Source organism: the organism of the source record quoted next, unplaced genomic scaffold (assembly GCF_019419815.1).
Source record: "Pyrus x bretschneideri cultivar Hongxiangsu unplaced genomic scaffold, Pyrus_bretschneideri_v1 Contig31, whole genome shotgun sequence".
In the NCBI taxonomy this organism is placed as follows: domain Eukaryota; kingdom Viridiplantae; phylum Streptophyta; class Magnoliopsida; order Rosales; family Rosaceae; genus Pyrus; species Pyrus x bretschneideri.
In genome coordinates, this window is record NW_025999624.1 from 4,611,668 (window position 1) to 4,623,522 (window position 11,855).

Below are 11,855 nucleotides of genomic sequence, written 5' to 3' on the forward strand. Positions count from 1 at the left end.
GTATGAATGCATTGCATGGTTTTATAGGGAGAGAAAGGGGTGAATGTGCATGTGGCTGCAAGGTGTGAATGATTATGGGTGCATGTGGTTGGAATAATTAAGGGAATGCATGTGCAAAACAGCTAGGAAAAGTTCTTTTGTTGATGATTGTGTTGGTGATGAATGTGGAGTGGCTGGAATGATGAAAGAATAAAGGGTGCATGTTTGAATGATTAAAGGGGCATGTGGGTTGGAAATGCATGTGGAGTGGCTGGAACAAAGGGGGAAGCATGGCACAAAGGTGGAATGACAGCTAGGTTATGATGATGAATGCATGTGGATTAGGTTGGAATTGCATGTGGAATGGCTTAAAGGATGGAAGTGCATGTGGCTCTAATGTAGCCTTCTAGAAATCAGGTTTTTAGGCCCCCTTGCAACTCCCTAACTGAATCCAAGCCTTTCAAATTCGTCCATCCTCATGCCTCCATGCTTGCACTATCCAATCTTGGCCCAAAAATGCTCTAGAATGCTCCAAATTGCTTCTTTTTGCATACTTTGACACTAAAACCTGAAATTGCACGAAAATAACTTTAAACACTATAATTAACATAGTTTAGCTAATTAAATGCAAGAAAACAAGCTAACTAAGTCGTATAAATATGCTCCTATCAGCCCTCTTTATTGTTTCCGGATCTAAGTTGAGAAAGATGGAAACTTCGCAATATCGTATTGCTCAACATTCTTACAAAGTGATGCTGAAATAGGTTTATGAAAGACTCTTGATTGACCCTTTTTAAAATTTTGATTCAAGTTGTTATGCACATACTATAGTTTGTAAAAGTGTGTTCATTCTACACAGTTCCGCATCTTTTTTTTTTTTTTTTTTTAATCTTTTTGTTTTGTCTGAATAACCAAAAGTAAAATATTTGTTGAGCAATTTGATATTTATCATGGACACCATTGCAGCTCATTAATGTTACATTCAACAGTGTGGAACACTAGTATTGTGCCATATGCACCGGGTGCAATATTATATTTGTGCTAAAATGTGTTTACCAAGAAAGGGGGGGTTCATTTTCTTAATCTATTGTACTTCAATGATTCTTCGCTTCTTAACAAATTTAATCTCATACATCACATTTTCATTTTGCTATAGTAGGAATAATAATGCCTGAGAAATGCTCTTGTCTTTTTACAGCAGAACAATTAAGGCTAGTAGCGTTCTTTTTCCTGCTTATTGTATCTTTTGCACACAATGATAGCCACTAACAAGACAAGTGTGCACGCTCAGTTCACAGTTTTCGCAACCCCATTGTAATAAACTAGTCAATCAATTAAATTGCAAATACATAATATTTGTGCGAAATAATAAATAACTATGTGATTGTTGGTATTTAAACAATTTATGGGAACTGGTAAGTTGCGTTTATCGTACGAAATAAATCCCAAATTTAGAAACTCTCGTCTTCAATACCTCACACCAATAAATACGTTGCTAAAGTAGTTTTAAAGGAAAATGCGTTTTTCATCTTACGAATAACTCCCACCGTTGCCTCATCCATTATAAGTGTAGAACTCCTTGCGTCAAAGTCCAACAACATCTAAGGATCATTTTCTGAGAAAATCAAAAGTTAAGCATTCTTTCCACAATTATGGCCGGACTAAACATGTTTCCAATTGTGGTCATTTTGCTTCTGGCGAGTTGCACACTTCCAACGTTGGCTCATTTGGATGACTCATCGGCTGTGGTTGAGTGCAAAAAACATTTCAGCATAAAGTATGCATTCGATGTGTACAACTATATTTTCAAAGGAAAGAAAATTGGTGATGGTAGTTGTCGGGCTCTTGTGGCATTGGGAAGACCGTGCCATAATGTTTTCGTGAACAACACTTTTACTTATGAACACATGTGGGAACATAACCGCCATTCAAGCCAGGGCTGATCGAGTATTTAATCATTGTGTAATTGTAAACTCCGTCCCACCTCCTTCTTCTCTATCTTAAACAAAGAATTGAACTTCTCTAGGGCTAATAAATTTGTGGGATGTTTCATGAGTTAGAATAAAATTTTTATATATTTGATTTGATGCCTTATTACGACTTCGCTTTGTTGCATTGAGTTGTAAACCATTTTCATTGTGATTGAGGAATGAACAATAGCAATAAAACAACTACCGCGCTAATTCAGAAAACTTCGTGAAACATCGTAAGTAATATAAATTAGTTTTATATTTGTTCGGTCTTTACATGTACATTATGTTCTGCTATTGCAGCTACATCGCATATTGATATGTCATGCTTATCTTGTAGAAAATTATATTGCACGACTAAATTCAGGCTTGTGCGAAACTGTTGTCCAGTATACAGCTACTTGTTTGATTGCAATCTTCCTTGTAATAGTCATACGTGCCTTCTTTATTGTTTCCAGATCTAAGTTGAGAAAGATGGAAACTTCACAATATCGTATTGCTCAACATTCTTACAAAACGATGCTGAAATAGGTTTATGAAAGGCTCTTGATTGACTTGATGCGAAAATTAACTTAACACACAAATTAAATCCTCTTTTGACAATTGTAGTATATAAGTAAGTAGGGATCGTTCTTAAACCGGTGATTAGGAGGGATTGCTAAACACTTTAAACTGACTCAAATAGATAAAACTAAATTTTAAAACACTTAACTCAACTTAAAAAAACTCAAAACATGTTCACAAGACTCAAAATAAGCTAAAAACACTCAAAATTGCCTAAAAGCACAAACTGGGTAGATTTGACTCTAAACACAATTTTGGATGAATTTTGGTTTTAACTTGACTCAAATCACTTGAAAACACAATCTAAAACAGATTCTAACTATTTAGACACTCTAAAATAAATGGGGATTTGGTTTTGGACGAAAATAAAGTAACCAAAACAGAAATTAGAACTAGGTAGATTTGCCGTGGAAATAGATGGATGATGGGCTAGCTAGGAGGTCTCTCTCCACACATGACATACTTGCATACAAAACAATCTCCAGTTGCTTTTTCAACGAACCATGATCTTCAACACCCCAAGTTAATTAGGTACGCTTAAATTAACCCTCAGATTTTCCTTAAGTCATTGAATTGAATGGAATTAGCGCATTACAATCAAATTATTCCTCAAAAGTTCCCTACATGAAAGCACATAATAGAGAAACAATCAAAGATCATTAATTTCTATGAAAATCATAAGTGTTGACGAGGCATTCGTAACTATGAAAGCGCATGATACTTATGCCAAAAATTTACTTAACATGATTGTGACTAACAACCTTTACTACTTATGATTATAAGTTGACAACGATTAGGTGAAGCTTCCTTATATCCTAGCATCAGATTTATGCATGCAAATTAAGTGTGCACTCTCAACCCACATACACAAACAAGTTTTAATTCAAATAGATAAGTAAATTGAATTCACAATTCAAGAAATCACAACTGGAAGTAATTAAATCATAATGCAAATATAGCCATGGTTTCGAAATTCCCCCCCAGCTAAGAGGGGATTAGTTCCTCATACTCACAAAACAAAGATTATTGAATTTAAACATTGAAAACACAAGAAAGATTACACCTAAAACGTCCAGCAACCCCAAGTTGAATGGCATGCACGTCTAAGGGCTTTCCTCCTTCTTCATTGCTGCGGTACAAGGTATGGGTGGTGGTTTTGGGGGTTTTGAATGGTGTATTCTTGCTTAGGATGATGATTGGTGGCTGATGAAGGTGGAAGGTTGTGGCAGATTGCGTATGGAAGTGTGAGGATTAAATGAATGATGTAGAATGGTGGCTAGGTCTTACGGCAAGGATTTTCTGAATGGCATAAGGGGTATATGCGAATTTGTGGCTGAAAATATGTATATATAGTCCTAGGGTTAATTAAATTAGGGTTACAACTTAGCATATTTTATGGATTAGGGCCCTAGGGTTCGGCACAAGTAACTAAAATCCACTTAGGAGAGGGTTTGGCCCAATTAATTTCAGAAAAGGATTTGTATAACCCAAATCCACAAGGAATAAGGCCTAACAAATCAGAATCCAAAAGGAAAAAGGTTTAGGAAATTGGTCCAAAATTGGGCCTTCCAGAAACTAGGTGTTTTGTGGCTGATTTTGGGTTTTTTAGGAGAGATAAAAGGGGGAAGGATGCGTCACCCTTTTATTGTCAAGTAAGGCTTCTAGAAATCATGTTTTTAGGTCCACTTGCAGCTAGGATTAAGGTGGAACAAGATTAGGTTAGGATAAGATAGGATAAGGTTTGGATAAGATAAGGTTGGATAAGGTTTTGGATAATGTTTCCTCTTTTGAGTTGATTCCTTATCCTTTTTGTCTTTAATTTAATTTCTTCATCTTCTTATCAGATTTCTAGCCTTCTGAACTCCAAATTCGTCCATCCATGTTGGCCCATACATGTGCTATCCATTTAGTGCCCAAAACTGCTCCAAAGTGCCCCAAAATGCACTTTCTTGGTACTTTAACCCTCTGGACCTACAAACACACGAAAATGACTAAAATACTACATTAACTAAGAAATAGCAACACAAATGCACAAGAACAAGCCAACTAAGTCGCATAAATATGCTCATATCATGACTCTTTTCAAAATTTTGATTCAAGTTGTTATGCACATACTACAGTTAGTAAAAGTATGTTCATTCTACACACCTCCGCATCTTTTTTTTCTTTTCTTTTTTTTTTTTAATCTTTTTGTTTTGTCTGAATAACCAAAACTAAAATATTTGTTGAACAATTCGACATTTATCATGGACACCATTCCAGCTGGTTAATGTTACATTCAACAGTGTGGAACACTAATATTGTGCCATATGCATTAGGGTGCGATCTTATATTTGTGCTAAAATGTGTTTACCAATAAAGCGGGGTTCATTTTCTTAATCAATTGTACTTAAATGATTCTTCGCTTCTTAATAAATTTAATCTCATACATCACATTTTCATTTTGCTATAGTAGGAATAATAATGCTTGAGAAATGTTTTTGTCTTTTTACAGCAGAACAATTAAGGCCAGTAGCATTCTTTTTCCTGCTTGTTGTATCTTTTACACGCAATGATAGCCACTAATAGGACAAGAGTGCAAGTTTAGTCCATAGTTATCGCAACTCTATTGTAATAAACTAGCCAATCAATTAAATTGCAAATAAGTAATATTTGTGTGAAATAATAAATAGCTATGTGATTGTAGGTATTTAAACAATTTATGGGAACTGGTAATTTCGTTTATCGTACGAAATAAATCCAAAATTTAGAAACTCTCGTCTTTGATACCTCACACCAATAAATACGTTGCTAAAGTAGTTTTAAAGGAAAATGCGTTTTTCATCTTACGAATAACTCCCACCGTTGCCTTATCCATTATAAATGTAGAACTCCTTGCGTCAAAGTCCAACAACATCTAACAATCATTTTCTGAGAAAATCAAAAGTTAGGCATTCTTTCCACGATTATGGCCGGACTAAACATGTTTCCAATTGTGGTCATTTTGCTTTTGGCGAGTTGCACACCTCCAACTTTGGCTCATTTGGATGACTCACCGGCCGTGGTTGAGTGCAAAAAACATTTCAGCATAAAGTATGCATTCGACGTGTACAACTATATTTTCAAAGGAAAGAAAATTGGTGATGGCAGTTGCCGGGCACTTGTGGCATTGGGAAGACCGTGCCATAATGTTTTCGTGAACAACACTTTTACTTATGAACACACCGGGAACAGAACCGACATTCAAGCCAGGGCAGATCGAGTATTTAATCATTGTGTAATTGTAAATTCCGTCCCACCTCCTTCTTCTCTATCTTAAAGAGAGAATTGAACTTCTCTAGGGCTAATAAATTTGTGGGATGTTTCATGAGTTAGAATAAAATTTTGATATATGTGATTTGATGCCTTATTACGACTTCGCTTTGTTGCGTTGAGTTGTAAACCATTTTCATCGTGATTGAGGACTGAACAAAAGCAATAAAACAACTACCACGTTAATTTAGAAAACTTCATGAAACATCGTAAGTAATATAAATTAGTTTTATATTTGTTCGGTCTTTACATGTACATTACGTTCCGCTATTGCAGCTACATTGCATATTGATATGTCATGCTTATCTTTTAAAAAATTATATTGCACGACCAAATTCAGGCTTGTGCGAAACTGTTGTCCAGTATATGGCTACTCGTATGATCGCAATCTTTCATGTAATAGTCATACGTGCCCTCTTTATTGTTTCCGGATCTAAGTTGTGAAAGAAGGAAACTTCGCAATATCGTATTGCTCAACATTCTTATAAAACTTTACTGAAATAGGTTTAAGAAAGACTCTTGATTGACCCTTTTTAAAATTTTGATTCAAGTTGTTATGCACATGCTACCATTTGTAAAAGTGTGTTCATTCTACACACCTCCGCATTTTTTTGTTTTTTTTTTAATCTTTTTGTTTTGTCTAAATAACCAAAACTAAAATATTTGTTGAACAATTCGACATTTATCATGGACGCCATTGCAGCTCGTTAATGTTACATTCAACAATGTGGAACACTAGTATTGTGCCATATGCACTAGGGTGCGATATTATATTTGTGCCAAAATGTGTTTACTAAGAAAGCAGGGTTCATTTTCTCAATCTATTGTACTTCAATAATTCTTTGCTTCTTAACAAATTTAATCTCATACATCACATTTTCATTTTGCTGTAGCAGGAATAATAATGCCTAAGAAATGCTTTTGTCTTTTTATAGCAGAACAATTAAGGCCAGTAACGTTCTTTTTCCTGCTTGTCGTACCTTTTACACGCAATGATAGCCACTAACAGGACAAGCGTGCATCTTCAGTTCATAGTTTTCGCAACTCTATTGTAATAAACTAGTCAATCAATTAAATTACAAATAAGTAATATTTGTGTGAAATAATAAATAGCTATGTGATTGTTGGTATTTAAACAATTTATGGGAACTGGTAAGTTGCATTTATCGTACGAAATAAATCCCAAATTTAGAAACGCTCGTCTTTGCTACCTCACACCAATAAATACGTTGCTAAAGTAGTTTTAAAGGAAAATGTGTTTTTCATCTTACGAATAACTCCCATCGTTGCCTCATCCATTATAAGTGTAGAACTCCTTGCGTTGAAGTCCAACAACATCTAAGGATCATTTTCTAAGAGAATCAAAAGTTAAGCATTCTTTCCACGATTATGGCCGGACTAAACATGTTTCCAATTGTGGTCATTTTGCTTTTGGCGAGTTGCACACTTCCAACGTTGGCTCATTTGGATGACTCACCGGCCGTGGTTGAGTGCAAAAAACATTTCAGCATAAAGTATGCATTCGACGTGTACAACTATATTTTCAAAGGAAAGAAAATTGGTGATGGTAGTTGCCGGGCACTTGTGGCATTGGGAAGACCGTGCCATAATGTTTTCGTGAACAACACTTTTACTTATGAACACACCGGGAACAGAACCGCTATTCAAGCCAGGGCTGACCGAGTATTTAACCATTGTGTAATTGTAAATTCCGTCCCACCTCCTTCTTCTCTATCTTAAAGAGAGAATTGAACTTCTCTAGGGCTAATAAATTTGTGGGATGTTTCATGAGTTAGAAGAAAATTTTGATATATTTGATTTGATGCCTTATTACGACTTTGCTTTGTTGCGTTGAGTTGTAAACCATTTTCATCGTGATTGAGGAATGAACAAAAGCAATAAAACAACTACCACACTAATTCAGAAAACTTCATGAAACATTGTAAGTAATATAAATTAGTTTTATATTTGTTCGGTCTATACATGTACATTACGATCCGCTATTGCAGCTACATCGCATATTGATAAGTCATGCTTATCTTTTAAAAAATTATATTGCACGACCAAATTCAGGCCTGTGCGAAACTGTTGTTCTGTATATGGCTACTCGTATGATCGCAATCTTTCAAGTAAAATTCATGCGTGCCCTCTTTATTGTTTACGGATCTAAGTTGTGAAAGATGGAAACTTCACAATATCGTATTGCTCAACATTCTTACAAAACGATGGTGAAATAGGTTTATGAAAGACTCTTGATTGACCCTTTTTAAAATTTTAATTCAAGTTGTTATGCACATGCTGCCATTTGTAAAAGTGTGTTCATTCTACACACCTCCGCATAATTTTTTTGTTTTTTTTAATCTTTTTGTTTTGTCTGAATAACCAAAACTAAAATATTTGTTGAACAATTCGACATTTGTCATGGACACCATTGCAGCTCGTTAATGTTACATTCAACAATGTGGAACACTAGTATTGTGCCATATGCACTAGGGTGCGATATTATATTTGTGCTAAAATGTGTTTACAAGAAAGCAGGGCTCATTTTCTTAATCTATTGTACTTCAATAATTCTTCGCTTCTCAACAAATTTAATCTCATACATCACATTTCCATTTTGCGGAAGCAGGAATAATAACGCCTGAGAAATGCTATTGTCTTTTTACAGCAGAACAATTAAGGCCAGTAACGTTCTTTTTCCTGCTTGTTGTACCTTTTACACGTAATGATAGCCACTAACAGGACAAGCGCGCATGTTCAGTTCATAGTTTTCGCAACTCTATTGTAATAAACTAGTCAATCAATTAAATTGCAAATAAGCAATATTTGTGTGAAATAATAAATAGCTATGTGATTGTTGGTATTTAAAGAATTTATGGGAACAGGTAAGTTGCGTTTATCGTATGAAATAAATCCCAAATTTAGAAACTCTCGTCTTTGGTACCTCACACCAATAAATACATTGCAACAGTAGTTTTAAAGGAAAATGCGTTTTTCATCTCACGAACAACTCCCACCGTTGCCTCATCCATTATAAGTGTAGAACTCCTTGCGTCGAAGTCCAACAACATCTAACGATCATTTTCTGAGAAAATCAAAAGTTAAGCATTCTTTCCACGATTATGGCCGGACTAAACATGTTTCCAATCGTGGTCATTTTGCTTTTGGCTCGTTGCACACCTCCAACTTTGGCTCATTTGGATGACTCACCGGCCGTGGTTGAGTGCAAAAAACATTTCAGCATAAAGTATGCATTCGACGTGTACAACTATATTTTCAAAGGAAAGAAAATTGGTGATGGTAGTTGCCGGGCTCTTGTGGCATTGGGAAGACCGTGCCATAATGTTTTCGTGAACAACACTTTTACTTATGAACACACCGGGAACAGAACCGTTATTCAAGCCAGGGCTGACCGAGTAATTAATCATTGTGTAATTGTAAATTCTGTCCCACCTCCTTCTTCTCTATCTTAAAGAGAGAATTGAACTTCTCTAGGGCTAATAAATTTGTGGGATGTTTCATGAGTTAGAAGAAAGTCTTGATATATTTGATTTGATGCCTTATTACGACTTCGCTTTGTTGCGTTGAGTTGTAAACCATTTTCATCGTGATCGAGGAATGAACAAAAGCAAGAAAACAACTACCACACTAATTCAGAAAACTTCATGAAACATTGTAAGTAATGTAAATTAGTTTTATATTTGTTCGGTCTTTACATGTACATTACGTTCCGCTATTGCAGCTACATCGCATATTGATAAGTCATGCTTATCTTTTAAAAAATTATATTGCACGACCAAATTCAGGCCTGTGCGAAACTGTTGTCCAGTATGTGGCTACTCGTATGATCGCAATCTTTCATGTAATAGTCATGCGTGCCATCTTTATTGTTTCCGGATCTAAGTTGTGAAAGATGGAAACTTCACAATATCGTATTGCTCAACATTCTTACAAAAGGATGGTGAAATAGGTTTATGAAAGACACTTGATTGACCCTTTTTAAAATTTTAATTCACGTTGTTATGCACATGCTGCCATTTGTAAAAGTGTGTTCATTCTACACACCTCCGCATATTTTTTTGTTTTTTTTAATCTTTTTGTTTTGTCTGAATAACCAAAACAAAAATATTTGTTGAACAATTCGACATTTGTCATGGACACCATTGCAGCTCGTTAATGTTACATTCAACAATGTGGAACACTAGTATTGTGCCATATGCACTAGGGTGCGATATTATATTTGTGCTAAAATGTGTTTACAAGAAAGCAGGGCTCATTTTCTTAATCTATTGTACTTCAATAATTCTTCGCTTCTCAACAAATTTAATCTCATACATCACATTTTCATTTTGCGGTAGCAGGAATAATAACGCCTGAGAAATGCTATTGTCTTTTTACAGCAGAACAATTAAGGCCAGTAATGTTCTTTTTCCTGCTTGTTGTACCTTTTACACGCAATGATAACCACTAACAGGACAAGCGCGCATGTTCAGTTCATAGTTTTCGCAACTCTATTGTAATAAACTAGTCAATCAATTAAATTGCAAATAAGCAATATTTGTGTGAAATAATAAATAGCTATGTGATTGTTGGTATTTAAAGAATTTATGGGAACAGGTAAGTTGCGTTTATCGTATGAAATAAATCCCAAATTTAGAAACTCTCGTCTTTGGTACCTCACACCAATAAATACATTGCAACAGTAGTTTTAAAGGAAAATGCGTTTTTCATCTCACGAACAACTCCCACCGTTGCCTCATCCATTATAAGTGTAGAACTCCTTGCGTCGAAGTCCAACAACATCTAAGGATCATTTTCTGAGAAAATCAAAAGTTACGCATTCTTTCCACGATTATGGCCGGACTAAACATGTTTCCAATTGTGGTCATTTTGCTTTTGGCTCGTTGCACACCTCCAACTTTGGCTCATTTGGATGACTCACCGGCCGTGGTTGAGTGCAAAAAACATTTCAGCATAAAGTATGCATTCGACGTGTACAACTATATTTTCAAAGGAAAGAAAATTGGTGATGGCAGTTGCCGGGCTCTTGTGGCATTGGGAAGACCGTGCCATAATGTTTTCGTGAACAACACTTTTACTTATGAACACACCGGGAACAGAACTGACATTCAAGCAAGGGCTGACCGAGTATTTAATCATTGTGTAATTGTAAATTCCGTCCCACCTCCTTCTTCTCTATCTTAAAGAGAGAATTGAACTTCTCTAGGGCTAATAAATTTGTGGGATGTTTCATGAGTTAGAATAAAATTTTGATATATGTGATTTGATGCCTTATTACGACTTCGCTTTGTTGCGTTGAGTTGTAAACCATTTTCAACGTGATTGAGGGCTGAACAAAAGCAATAAAACAACTACCACTCTAATTTGGAAAACGTCATGAAACATTGTAAGTAATATAAATTAGTTTTATATTTGTTCGGTCTTTACATGTACATTACGTTCCGCTATATCAATTACATCGTATATTGATATGTCATGCTTATCTTTTAAAAAATTATATTGCACGACCAAATTCAGGCTTGTGGGAAACTGTTGTCCAGTATATGGCTACTCGTATGATCGTAATCTTTCATGTAATAGTCATACGTGCCCTCTTTATTGTTTCCGGATCTAAGTTGTGAAAGAAGGAAACTTTGCAATATCGTATTGCTCAACATTCTTATAAAACTTTGCTGAAATAGGTTTATGAAAGACTCTTGATTGACCCTTTTTAAAATTTTGATTCAAGTTGTTATGCACATGCTACCATTTGTAAAAGTGCGTTCATTCTACACACCTCCGCATCTTTTTTTGTTTTTTTTTAATCATTTTGTTTTGTTTGAATAACCAAAACTAAAATATTTGTTGAACAATTCGACATTTATCATGGACACCATAGCAGCTCGTTAATGTTACATTCAACAATGTGGAACACTAGTATTGTGCCATATGCACTAGGGTGCGATATTATATTTGTGCCAAAATGTGTTTACTAAGAAAGCAGGGTTCATTTTCTTAATCTATTGTACTTCAATAATTCTTTGCTTCTTA